Source organism: Rhinolophus ferrumequinum, chromosome 6, assembly GCF_004115265.2.
Source record: "Rhinolophus ferrumequinum isolate MPI-CBG mRhiFer1 chromosome 6, mRhiFer1_v1.p, whole genome shotgun sequence".
NCBI classification, from domain to species: Eukaryota; Metazoa; Chordata; class Mammalia; order Chiroptera; family Rhinolophidae; genus Rhinolophus; species Rhinolophus ferrumequinum.
The window spans coordinates 85,163,376-85,176,976 of NC_046289.1; the positions used below are offsets into that span (position 1 = coordinate 85,163,376).

General features: G+C 34.1%; 1 protein-coding gene across 4 annotated transcripts in view; it reads left to right on the forward strand.

Annotated features, from left to right (window-relative positions):
• The window catches only part of MIPOL1 (mirror-image polydactyly 1), a 246,572-nt gene that overhangs the window by 136,729 nt on the left and 96,242 nt on the right, over nucleotides 1-13,601 (forward strand). The window lies entirely within an intron of this gene.

The following is a 13,601-nucleotide window of genomic DNA, read 5'->3' on the forward strand; positions in this document are numbered from 1 at the left end:
TACTGTGCAATGACAAAGCTATAGTTATTGAAACTGCCAAAGTTATTGAAACAGAAAGATAGGAGCTTTTTGCCTTTATCACCTGTATTATTAATTGGAGATAATTACTGCAGAGCAGCTGGCTGTTGGTTTTAGGGAGCATCAATTGTTCTTCTCACCCAGCTGTTGACTAATAAGGATAGTCAACACATCTGTTTCAACAGCTGGTAATTAACAAAAGCCTAATTGCTGCAACTCTTTTAACATCCAATCTGTGAAAAAGAAGGGATGTAGAAGAATATTATTTACTTTGTGCTTTGCGCTTTCTGAGACCAGTTTCTCTTTTCTCTTTCTCCCTCCACTTTTTTTTTTCTTACTTTGAACACCACTGCCTTTGTATGGAGCATTGAATGGCAGGAGAACACAATATGGTAATCCAGAGCTTAACTTTTTCAGATCTTTGTTGGTGTTTCTTATTGCAACATTTCTTTGCTAACTTGCAAGATAAAATGGATCAAAAGCATTTTGAGTAGTTCCATACAACAGTTAAAATCCGCAGCAGTGTGCCCGGGGCTGTGTTGCTCTTGTCTGCAGCATCCAGAAGGAAACAGGGAATTCAATTTTCTTATGCTTTCACATGCTTAGACACAACTCTCAAGTAATTTCCACATTCATATACAGAATTTTTTGTTTAAATCACTATATATATATTGATGAAGAGAAATGAAGTCCAGTTTAGAAAGCCCTCTTCCTTTGGTTGAAAACTAAACTGTCATCTCTTAAAACTTTAGTTGCTTTTTTTTTAATGCTTGTATGTCATTAAAGTGTTTAAGAAAACTTTTAGCTTGTTTATGTAATTTTACTTGGTCTTTTTTTTCCCCTTAATATAGTTTGCTCTTTTTAAAGATTTACCTTTAATTCAAATAACTTCAATTATTTCTGGGTGATTTTTATAATAAATGAATAGGAAATTTACTGGCTTAGTTTAGAAAGCTGAGTAAAATGGTTTCACAGATGAGAGACTGATAAATGAATATTTATTTGGAGTCTTTCAGTATTCTTATTTAATTATAAACTATTTCAGTAAAATATCTTTCCTATAACCTTGATTATAAAGGTTTATGTTTATGTTTTTATAATTATAAATATTTGCTAGTTATATGTTAATGTTTACATGTTTAAAAATTTGCTCCTTTCATGTTTTAAAAATTTCCATGTGAAATACAACTTACAAAGATGCCTTATTTCTTTAAGAATATATTTTTTTAGTTATTATGGATGATTTTTCAATAGCCCTTTCCATAGTCTTTTACATTTTCTTTTATATATATATATATATATATATATATATATATGAAAAACTTATTTTTATTAATTACATATCACATAATACTGATTTTCCTTTTAATACATTCATAAAATTTTATATTAATGTTAAGGTTAACTTGATAGAAAACAATTATGGTAGTTATTTAACATAAGTATCTGTAAAGTCCTTAGTTAAAATGTTAGTCAAGTTCACTTGATTAAACTTGCTTCACTAACTTTTCAGTTGACAATATTTCTATTCAGGCAGTTCTTTAATTGTTGTTAAGTATGTTGAAAGGTATAGAAGAAATTCTATCCAAGTGCTTTCCATGGACTGAATTGCAGATTGCATAATTTCAAAATTTTTTGCTGGCAAGACAAGTTTAGTTCAGCAGGTGTTCAGGTGATGAAGTGTATTATATTAATAGATGTAGTGAAAAAACATACATGATCCTGAACAAATAAACAAAATACTGCTGACTAAAGTTCTAACTAAATAGAAGGGCACTGGCATGTACAGAAATGTTTACTACTCAAGTGTAAAGCAGGGAAATATTGTCATGTTTGCTTGTTGAGTTTAAATAAGAATTTAATATTCTCTGTGTGCTCATGTTCTTAGGTAGTACCAGAGAAAGCAAGCTTAGTGAAAGGAATGTATCATGCCATGAGAGAGGAGAATGGATTTGGGGGGGAACTCACATTCCAGTTGATGCTTTAAGTGTTTTCTTGCATATAATTTTTTTCTCCTGAGGAAATGACCTCATGAACAAGTGCTGTGGTAGACAGAAATTCAATAATTTCATAGGTATTCTCTGAAGACTATAAATACTACATGATTAACCTGTTTTCTGGATAATAAAAGAGACATATATCGTTAAATGATGGATAGGTTTAGTGAAGCCAGTGAGGTGGCCAGTAGTTTTATACATATCAATATAAATGACTTTCAGAGATGGAGTCAGGAAGTCTTGGGGTCCTGACATCTAACTGGATCTAACTAGCAGCAAACTTAAAGTCATGGTCGTGTATTCTGAGAATAGTATTCATTCAGTGGACACGATAACGTCTCCACAGTCTGAATTAATGGCCAAAGAAATGGTTCAACATGAATATATTAAGTTACTTAGGACTTAAAAAGTAAATGATGTCATGTAAATATTTTATGATATAAAAATTAAAAAACAGAAAGAGAAGATTTCAAAGTAAATGATAGTAATGGGAAAAGAGCTAAAATTGGAATAAACAATATCACCCCTGAAGTCAGCACAATAGGATATAATGGCATGTTTAAATTTGGAGAAGAAGTTGGCAAAGTACCATGTTTCCCCAAAAATAAGACTTGGCCGGACAATCAGCTCTAATGTTTCTTTTGGAGCAAAAATTAATTTTCGGGGAAACATGGTAGCTAATACACAGACTCAGGATTATTTACTGAATCAAGGGTTCTGGGTTCAGATTTCGATTCTGGTTCTGACATTATTTTTATTTATAACCTTAAAAACTGAGAGGGTTTAAGTAAATCATTCCCTAATAAGTGGTTCTCTCACCTTGTGGATTTTTTTTTCCTCTAAAGTGTTCACATTTTTAGAGGCAGTTATGGGGAATGTTTCAATTTCTACTTTTCAACATTTTATCAATTGGACAATTGTATATATATATATATATATATATATATATATATATATATATATCTTCTCCCTTTAAAAAAGTGAGACTATGACAACTTCTAACTTCATGTTAAATTAGAATATGTGGCAGTTGTTGGAGATCAGATGTAACAGGCTTAGGACACAGTTTATCACTCAACTGTGCTAGCTACTATAGTGATTCAGACCATTAAACTGTTTTAAGTAGTTTTATTTCTTAATATATATTGTATTTAGTATAGAATAAGAGAGATTGGTTAAAGGCAGGATGCAAAATAATAATAATAATGTTATCACACAAGTTAATGCAAAGTTGGAAGTTTATCTCAAGATGCTCTTAACAGTCTGATCAAAATTGTTATGTAGCCAGTCATTCTATCTCCAGTACTTCCATCAAACAATGTTAAAAGAGCAAAATGTCGTTAGGGTGACTATATCCAAAATTTTGGTTACTTTTCATACGTTTGGATTTTAGATTAGATAGTCCCACAATGAGTTATTTCAGAGAAGGCCTTATAAATAACCATCTGAAACCTTCTCTTGTATGTTTCTATTTAAACACAATTTAGTAAAATTATTGAATAAATAAGCCTAATTAATGTACCAAATGTAAAAATTTTAAACGTTAAATTATAAAACTTGTTTGGTCTATTTTGGATGGTGTAATATATGTTAAATTTCAGTATAGACTCCTTCTTCTGGCAGGGAAACTGTAGGGACCATTCTACTGATAACCTGCCAGGTCCTGGACAAAAGTAAATTTTATACATTGCTAGACTCTGAAATAAATAGAGGAAATCTTCCAAAGATTTTACTATTGGAGATAACTCCTCTCCAATAGTAAGCAAACAGATGGTGTCCAGCTGTATCAAGGCAAACATCTGTAGAAGTACTTTGATCTTCACTTAGGATCACAATCCTCAGACCAATAACAAGGCTAGGAAGTTGAGGCAAAAAAGCCAGCATTAATCCTGGCTTCTTGAACTTTATCTAGGAATTGTCTCACTTGATTGCCTGATAAAACAGACACAAACTCTCCTTACTGGAAGGAATTCTCAGTTTAGTCCAACAGGATTCCCATAGATGATAATCAGGAAAATATGAATTCACAACGAATTATCAATCAAGCACCTAAGGAAGAAAACCATCATGAATTGAAATTCAAGAGAAACAATAAACCTAACAGAAGAACACAAACACACACACACACACACACACACACACACACACACACACACCAAACAATAAAGTTACCTAAAGATATAGAATAGATACTGTGAAATGCTTTCATGATTATTTAAATAGAATATGAATCCCAACCATAAGTAAACCACAAATGTTTTTTAGAAGGCACCAGGCAAATCTGAAAAAGAATCACATTGACTTGAAAAAAAAAAAAAAGAGAGAGAGACCAAAACGAAAATTTGAAGTAATACATTCTAGGAGAAGTTAAACATCAGATTATACACAACTGAAGAAAGAAATAGTGAGCTGGAAGACATACGAATTGGAATATATCTGAAAAAAGTATCCATAATATAACACTGATAGACGAAACAAAGGAGATTTAGAATAAGGTAGTACAACAAACATTTAATTGGGTTCCCAAAAGGAGAGAGTACAGACAAACCAGGAAAAGCATTGTTAGAGCAGAAAATGAGATTTTTCTAAAATGGATGAAAGATATCCATCCCCAGGATCATAATGATCATAATGAAATAAAAGAATTCTAACATCAAAGACACAATAAATAGCTAGCCAAAGGAAAACAATTACTTTTGAATGAGCAACAATTAGACTTAGAGATGTCTTCTCAACAGAGCTGTGGAAATCAGAACACATCAGAATGCTTTCGGGCAGATGGGTGGCTCAGTTGGTTAGAGCGTGAGCTCTGGGCAACGGGGCTGCCAGTTCAATTCCCACATGGACCATTGAGCTGTGCCCTCCACAACTAGAATGAAGTCAATGAGCTGCCACTCAGCTCCCAGGTGGCCAGATGGCTCAATTGGTTGGAGTGCGGGCTCTCAACCACAAGGTTGCCGGTTTGACTCCTCGACTCCCTCAAGGGATGGTGGGCTGTACTGCCTGCAACTAACAATGGCAACTGGATCTGGAGCTGATCTGCGCCCTCCATAACTAAGATTGAAAGGACAACAACTTGACTTGGAAAAGTCCCAGAAGTACACAATGTTCCCCAGTAAAAGTCCTGTTCCTCTCTACCCCCAAAAAAGAATGCTTTCATGTTCTGAAAAGAAACAACTGGCGATTTAGAATTAAATACCCAGCATAGATGTTCTCTAAGAACGAATATGAGATAAACACATTTTCAGACAACTAAAAATTGAGTCATTTTCAGCTTTGTATCAAAGAAACTTTCAAGGGTTGTTGTTTAAACAAAAGGAACATGATTCTATAAGGAGCCTCCCAACTGGAAGTAATGAAGCATAAAGCAAAAATGACCAATATACATGTGTAGTGTCATAACAAAATAATAATGTTTTTTGCGGTTTAAACCTAAATAAAATGAATAAGAATACATTCTTTAAAGTACCAAAGAAATTGGGAGTAAAAAGAGTAAAAGGGTTTTAAAGTTCTCTCATTGTCTAGGAGTATTAATGTAAGATTTTTGATAATTTAGTCTTATATCGTGTTGTGATTTCTGGGGTAATCATTAAAAGAATGTAAAGGAATATGTAACATCCAAAATTAAAGAAAGGAAAATGGGAGTACAATAAAAGAATCAATATAAAAGATAGCAATCAAAGGTGATTTAAAAAGAAAAAAGTAATGGAACTAGTGGGACAAATAGAAAACACATAATAAGATTAGATATTTAAGCCCAAATTTATTCGTAATTACATTAACTGTAAGAGGATCAAAGGTTCCAGTTAAAAGACAAAGATTGTTAAACTGGAAAAAATAGTATATACTGTTTATAATAATCGTACCTAGTCCTAGACATATAAAAAAGATTGAAATTAAAAGGATATATAAAAGATATACAAATACTAATAAAAAGAATGTTATTGAAACTATGTTACCATCAGATTAACTAAAACTAAAGTAATAATTTAAAGCTACAGGGTTTTTTATATGTTTGTTTTGCTTTATGTATAATAGGTGACATCATGCTTCCCTGGCAAGATGGCTTCCTTTCCCAATGCACTGCCACCATGCAAGCACTTCGTTGCCATACAGGCACAATAACTCTTTTTTCCTTCCTATCATTATGTATCCTGAAGAAACTATTCTAGAACAGTGTGAATTTTATATTATTTTGTTTCATTGCCTTCAGAAACATGATCATTTTAGACAGTATTGAAAATATGGTTAGCATTTCCATTTTTCACTTTTTCAGATACCTGACAACTAACCAAAACTTTAAAAGACCAAGGGATATTCCGGACTCTATGCCTATTGTTTAAAAATAGGCATAGAGCCCATATCTAATTAGATATCTTACAGATATGTTTAATAATGTAGCACAGCCTATATATTTATGGTTATACTCTGTAAAGCAATTCTATTAAAACGACTAACATACACATTAAATTAAATCATATTGAAATTTTTCTTATATAGTAGAATTAGCAATGTTTCCTGGATACTTGTATTCTAGTTTCAACTTTCCTTCTAACCAGCTATGAAACCTTGGACAATTTCCAAATGTTTGCCTAATATGTTGTATTAGCAACAATTTTTCTCACCTATAAAAGTAGGGGACCTCTAAGATCCTTTCAGCTCTAAAATTATTTACTGCTGTGATTTAATTGGTACTGTATGTTTATTTAGCAGATATCACACAGAAGATCAAATGCCTCTGTTCTCAGATAACAGCAGATTTCCATTAATGGTCTTGGAGTTACCAAAGGAAGGCTTAATTATTTCAGACTATTACTATTAAAAACACATTCAAACCAAACATAACAAGATTTAAAAGTAAGATAAAAGTGGTTTTTCCACAATATCCATAACAAATAGTGTTCAGTGATGTGAATAGTGTAATCTTTTCTTTGTCTGTCATTCTAAATTACTAGATAAAACTCTAAGGAAGTAATGTATTCCATTTCTAATACAGTAGCCGTACAAATGGTTTTCCTATTTATATAGCACTGCTCAAGATAGATACAGTTAAAGAATGATGAGACATTTAGTTACATGACTAACCTAACATGAGTTAACCAAACCCTTTTTTAATCACTTGTGGTTAAAAAAAAAAGTTCCACGGAATGGGATGTATAGCATGGTAACTAGGTGTTAACATTAAAGTATCATATATTTGAAAGTTGCCAAGAGAGTAAATCATAACATCACAAGAAAAAAAATTGTAATTATGTTAGGTAATGGATGTTAACTAAACTGATGGTGGTAATCATTTCTCAATATATTATATATACATACATCAAATCATTATGTTATACAACTAATACAATGTTATACGTATGTTGATTATATCTCAATGAAACTGGAAAGAAAAAAGAATATTACAAGAAAAAGATTTTAAGGTGTACTGAGAAGATACTGAAGATGTAAAACATACACTGATTATACTAAACTTCCATCATTACTAATAACTGTTATTGAATGAAGATTTGATTCTATGAGTTCATCTGGAATTAGTTCAACTGCTCCTTCTAGGTTTTAAGGTTTTTTAAGCAACACGTTTTACATGTTGGGAAGCAAGTATGAAAGGTAGCTGGAGGACACATAAAATTGTAGGTTACACCACTGAAGATTGCAATCAAAACTTCATTGTTCTCCCTATGTGAAAAAATAAAAGAATCAGGAATATTGTAGTTCTCTTTATTTAATAGAGAATACTAAAGAGAAAAGGACAAGGTGGAGATTTTGTGTGAGTGGGGTGAGGAGATGATAAAATTTTTTAAACACATGATACAGGCAGGAAAAGATATTTTGGTATTGCTCAGAAGGGAATTTTATTGTTTTGGAGGAGGGAAATATATTAGGTTAATATCATGTCACATTTTAACATATGCTTGCTACAATAGATGATATCTTAAAAGTGTAATTTCCCTGATTTTTTGAATACAATTACAGCGTGTTTTAAAATCAGTAGCATCTTCGAGTCAATGAAATTTGATGATAAGTTTATAAACTTTGTTTAGAGTGTTAAAAATATAATTGTGATTATATATGCTTAAGAGTTTTTTTTTGTTACAATAGTAACATTATTGGATTTAGGAGAACATATCTTAGTTAAGACAAACTTTTCTTAGGCAAATTTTGGTGGCATAAGCAGTAGAGTGTTTATATTCTTACTACTAGTAAGGAGAGGTGAACCAGCAACACAGTTTGAACATGACTTGGAGAAGCAGAAGATCCAACTAAGATTAAATATGGTCATGACTCCCAGTTGTTCCCATTACGAAAACTAAATATACACAGTTCCCAATTGCAGGATTCCTTTATGCCAATAACATTGTATGGATCAAAACTGAATATAAATAATGTACATAATTGTCAGAAGTACAGCAACAAGTCTCTTGCATTTTTACCTTGGGCAAGAGTTGGGTAGAGGGTGGAGAAAGACTGAAGTGAAGTTTTACAGGAGTTAGAATAAAGAAGAAAAATAAAGAACAAAACATGCAATTATATATGGAAAGGCTTGAATGGTATATAGAAAGATGGCATGGGGAGGCGTTCAAGATTGGTGGCATAGAAAGATTCTGAACTTACCTCCTCCCACAGACACAGCACATATACAACCACACATGGAACAATACCCTCTGAAAAGAACTTGAGAACTAGCTGAACACCTGTTCCACAACAAAGGATAAAAGGGCCATGTTGAGATTTGTAGAACAGGCAGAAACACACACTTTCCAGAAACCCCACCCCTGATATGGCGACCTACAATTGGGAGAGACCTCAAAAAACAAAGAAAAGAATGTATATATAAATGGATTTTCTCCTTACGGAGCAGGAGGTTTGTACTCCACACCAAGCACCCATGCCCTGGCCCCTGCGTTGGAGAGATGAACCTCCAAGGCATCTGGCTTTTAACCCCACAAGGCTCGTGCTCAAAACACAAGACTCTAGGGAACAAAGATTCCACTCTTAAAGGGCTCATACACAGACCCCTTTACCCCAGGACATAGCACAAAAAGCAGCAGTTTGAGGGGAACCTAGACCAGGGGTGAAAGAGTTCACCTGCTGGGCTTGAAGTATCTGCCGAAGGGCGGAAGTCTGTTGGGATTCTCTGAGAACATTACACTGGCAGACACCATTTTTACAGGTTCCCTCTGTCTGGCTGGCATCAGCACAGGTGAGTGCCACTTTGCACCCCCACTTAACCTGCTAACAGGTAGGCTAACAGTGCCCCATCCTCACTCACCCAGCCTGACAGACATGGCTGGTGAGCACCTCCGCACTCCCACACAGCTTGCCAGAGCCAAGGACACACAAAGACCACACAGGGGACAGCGCTGGAGCATCATGCTCAGGTCACCGTGGGGTATGCGTTTCTGGACACCACCAATCTGAAACAATGAGAGAAAGAGCTTGTGAGACAGCCAAGGTGAAATGGCAAAGTTCATATCCTACATAGAGCCACTCCTTCTAGACTGTGAGAGAGAGCTGATTTTTATAATGTACAGAAAGCCAAGCAAAATGAGGGGGAAAGGATTATATTCCAAATGAAAGAACAACATAAAACTCCAGAAATAAACCTCGATAAAACAGAGACAGAGAGTTCAAAGTAATGGTCCTAAATATGCTCACCAACCTAAGAGGAAGAATAAATGAACACATTCAGAGCTTCAACAGAGAGAGAGAAAATACAAGAAAGTACCAAACAGAACTCACCGAGATGAAGACTATAATAATAACTGAACTAAAAAATATGCAAGAGGGAAACAACAGCAGACTAGACGATACAGAAAAATGGATCAGCGACCTGGAACACAGGGTAGTGAAAATCACCCAAACGAAACAACAAAGAGAAAAAAAATTTGTAATGAAGACAGCTTGATGGACCTTTGGAACAACATCAAGCATATAGACGTTTCCATTATAGGGATTCCTGAGGGAAAAGAGAGAGAAAAAGGGGCAGAAAACTTATTTAAAGAAATAATAACTGAAAACCTAACCTGAGGATGGTAACAAATACTGTGTTTCCCCGAAAATCAGACCTAGCCAGACAATCAGCTCTAATGTGTCTTTTGGAGCAAAAATTAATATAAGACCCTGTATTATATTATATTATATTATATTATATTATATTATATTATATTATATTATTATATTTTATTATACTAAAGATCCAGTCTTATATTAAAATAAAACTAGGTCTTATATTAATTTTTGCTCCAAAAGCCACATTAGAACTGATGTTCCGGCTAGGTCTTATTTTTGGGGAAATATGGTATCCAAGTCCAGGAAGCAGAGAATCCCAAATAAGAAGGGACCAGAGAGATCTACACCAGGATACATTATAATGTAAATATAAAAAGTGAAAGATAAAAGAGTATCTTAAAAGCAGGATGATAACTAGTTGTTTTTAAATATCTTAGAAAAAACTAGTTACATGCAAAGGAAACCTCATAAGACTATTAGCTAATTTTTTCAGCAGAAATTTGTAAACCAGAAGGAAGTGACATGATACGTTCCAAGTGCTGAAAGGAAGAAATATCCAACTAAGAATAGTCTAACCAGCAAAGTTATCATTCAGGGTTGAAGGAGAGATAGTTTCCCAGACAAGCAAAGGTAGAAGATTTCATCACCACTAAGCCGCCCTTATGAGAAATGTTAAAGGGGCTTCAATAAGGAGAAAATAAAAAGACCATAGCTGGAAATAAAATATATGAAAGGAAATTCTACCCAAAGGCAAATATATAGAAAAGGTAATGGATCTACCACATATAAATCTAGTATGATGGTTAAAAGACAAAAATAGGAAAATCAACTATAAATACAATCGTACACAATAGTGCACAAGAGAACATTTTGTATGAAGATAGGTATCAGAGTGGCTACATGTGTCAATAAGAATAATAATTACAATACTGACCAAAAAAGCAGTTGTCTGTAAAATATGTAGTATCATTAATATTCAAAAACCTATTAACAGGCTGGCCTGGTGGCTCCAGCGGTTGGAGCTCCATGCTCCTAACTCCGAAGGCTGCCGGTTGGATTCCCACATGGGCCAGTGGGCTCTCAACCACAAGGTTGCTGGTTCAACTCCTGGAGTCCCGCAAGGGATGGTGGGCTCCGCCCCCTGCAACTAAGATTGAACATGGCACCTTGAGCTGCCTCCTGGATGGCTCGGTTGGAGCATGTCCACTCAACCACAAGGTTGCCAGGTTGGACTCCTGCTAGGGATGGCGGGCTCCGCCCCCTGCAGCTAGCAACAGCAACTGGACCTGGAGCTGAGCTGCGCCCTCCACAACTAAGAGTGAAAGGACAACAACTTGACTTGGATAAAAAGTCCTGGAAGTACACACTGTTCCTTAATAAAGTCCTGTTCCCCTTCCCCAATAAAAAAAAAAAAAAACCAAAAAACCTATTAACAATAAAATGTATTATCTATAAGTATATAACTATGTAATGAAGGAATAAAATATTCTTGAAAATGATGAACCCAAATTCATGAAAGTGTTTCACTTGGGGATGGGAGGGGAAGGAGGGCATGTGACTAATGTGTCTGATACATGGGTTGGGGTACAGGATTTTGTTTTTCTCTAGGAAGCAAAAGAGCACAGAATGTTTTCCAAATTAAAACAAGGTTTATAACTGTATAAAGAATGCCATCATACTGTAAATAGGTATATTTAGTTACAAATATATGTAAAGGTGTAGACTCTCTCTGGAAGGATGTATAACAAACAGGTAACTGGTAATCTCAGGAGAGGGCATTTGTAGTACTGCAGGTTGGAGGTAACAGAAAGATTTACTTAACCTTGTATATTTCTTAGACTTTGAACTTTGTTATTTTTTATGTGACTATAGACATAAATAAATGCATGCAGTTTTTATGAAATTGCCAAAAATGTGGAAAATACAGCAGGAAAACAGGGAAAAAAGCTTGTTTCTAATTTTCTTATGTTTGTGATATGAAATATTTTTGACTTGTAACATGATGTAATTATATGCTGTTAATAATGAAATTAGGAAATGCAATAGAAGTAAACAGCACCTTTCAATTAGGTATGTTTTCTTACATATAATTTAAATCCAACTCAAACTGGTCTAAGCCAGAAGGAAAAAAAAAAGGATTAATGTACCCAGGACGTTCAAGAAAGGAATCTGGACCCGTTTGGCATTCAGGGACCCTGAGGTACAAATGATGTCATCAGGATTTAGTGTTCTTCCGGGGTTAGAGGGATAGAGTCCTCTATTTGAACTTACATATATGTGAGTTCATCGTAGCCCCCAGGAGTGGCCAGGATCACTGTGGCATAGGGTAAGGGTGTTTCCTCATAAAAGATGTGCTGACTAGATAAGAACATATCTGATAAAGTAGAGGAAGGAGGTTGTAAAGCCAGAAAGTTTATAATAGCTTTGAAAGTAGTCACCAGGGTTTAGACAGAAGATTAGACGTTTGGAATTAATAAAGTAAGTGAATTTGCTATGAAGCAACACCAAATCTTCCTAGCCAACTAACTGTGGGACGAGAAGTGAAATGTTCGATATTATGCAAAGCACAGCAATTTAAGTCAAGTTTTCAAAGTCCCATTTTCATTGTAGAAATTTCTTAGGCAGAATTTTCATTATAGCATTTTCCTGCCAGAAGATTGTTAGATTTATTTTTGGTTTGGTTTCCTGCCCCCCAGAAGAACCAGGTAAAAAACTTCAAAATAATCAATTAAGGTAACATATTTATTTAGTGAATTCTCTGTTACCTGTCCAGTATTTGGTATTCCTTAAATACATGCTGTAGGATATCTTGACGTTCTGTAAGTTAAATGTGATACATGCTTTTTTGTGTGATTCTTTTTGACTTGCTACTATCACATTTTATAGTGTACTGAAAATTGGCAAAGTTGTTAATTATTGGTATCAAGAATCAGCCAACTAGTTTTATTTTAAATGCTTTTTAATAATTTTTAAGTGTGTTTCATCTATAATTCTAGAATTTGGCATGTTAAACCACTCAAACATCAAAACTGAAAGTTACTCTTTGTTAGAATTTGCTAGTCCAGACAAAGAACAAATTAATTTAATGCCAAATATATACACCAAGGTCCAAACTGCTGCATGTTTTTATAATTCTCCATTTTTAAAATAGAAAAGTATCATTGTCTACTGTTCACAAATATTACACTAATTAATTTTCCTATGATCAGGATTTCACAATTTGTCTTATGCCTTCATTCTTGTAACAGAAAATAATTCCAATGAAATCATATGAGTTCAGCAAAATTAGTGAATTTCTGCCTCTACTGCTATTAGGGTAGTTTGTGAGGTGTGTGATAACAATTTGCTCTGTGTTATCTTCAAACACCATTTAAAGTGAAAGACAACTTTTTCATGCAAATTAAACTTTGAATAAATAAAATGGAAACCTGGTTTACCAGTACCGTATTTTAAAAATTATGTTGAAAACATTTTGGCTATGCCTGAAATCCAGTGGGAATGATAGTTGGAAGGTGGCAGTTCTTTTAAAATTACTAGTTTGAACTCTATTGAAAAACTGTTTGCAGACCATCT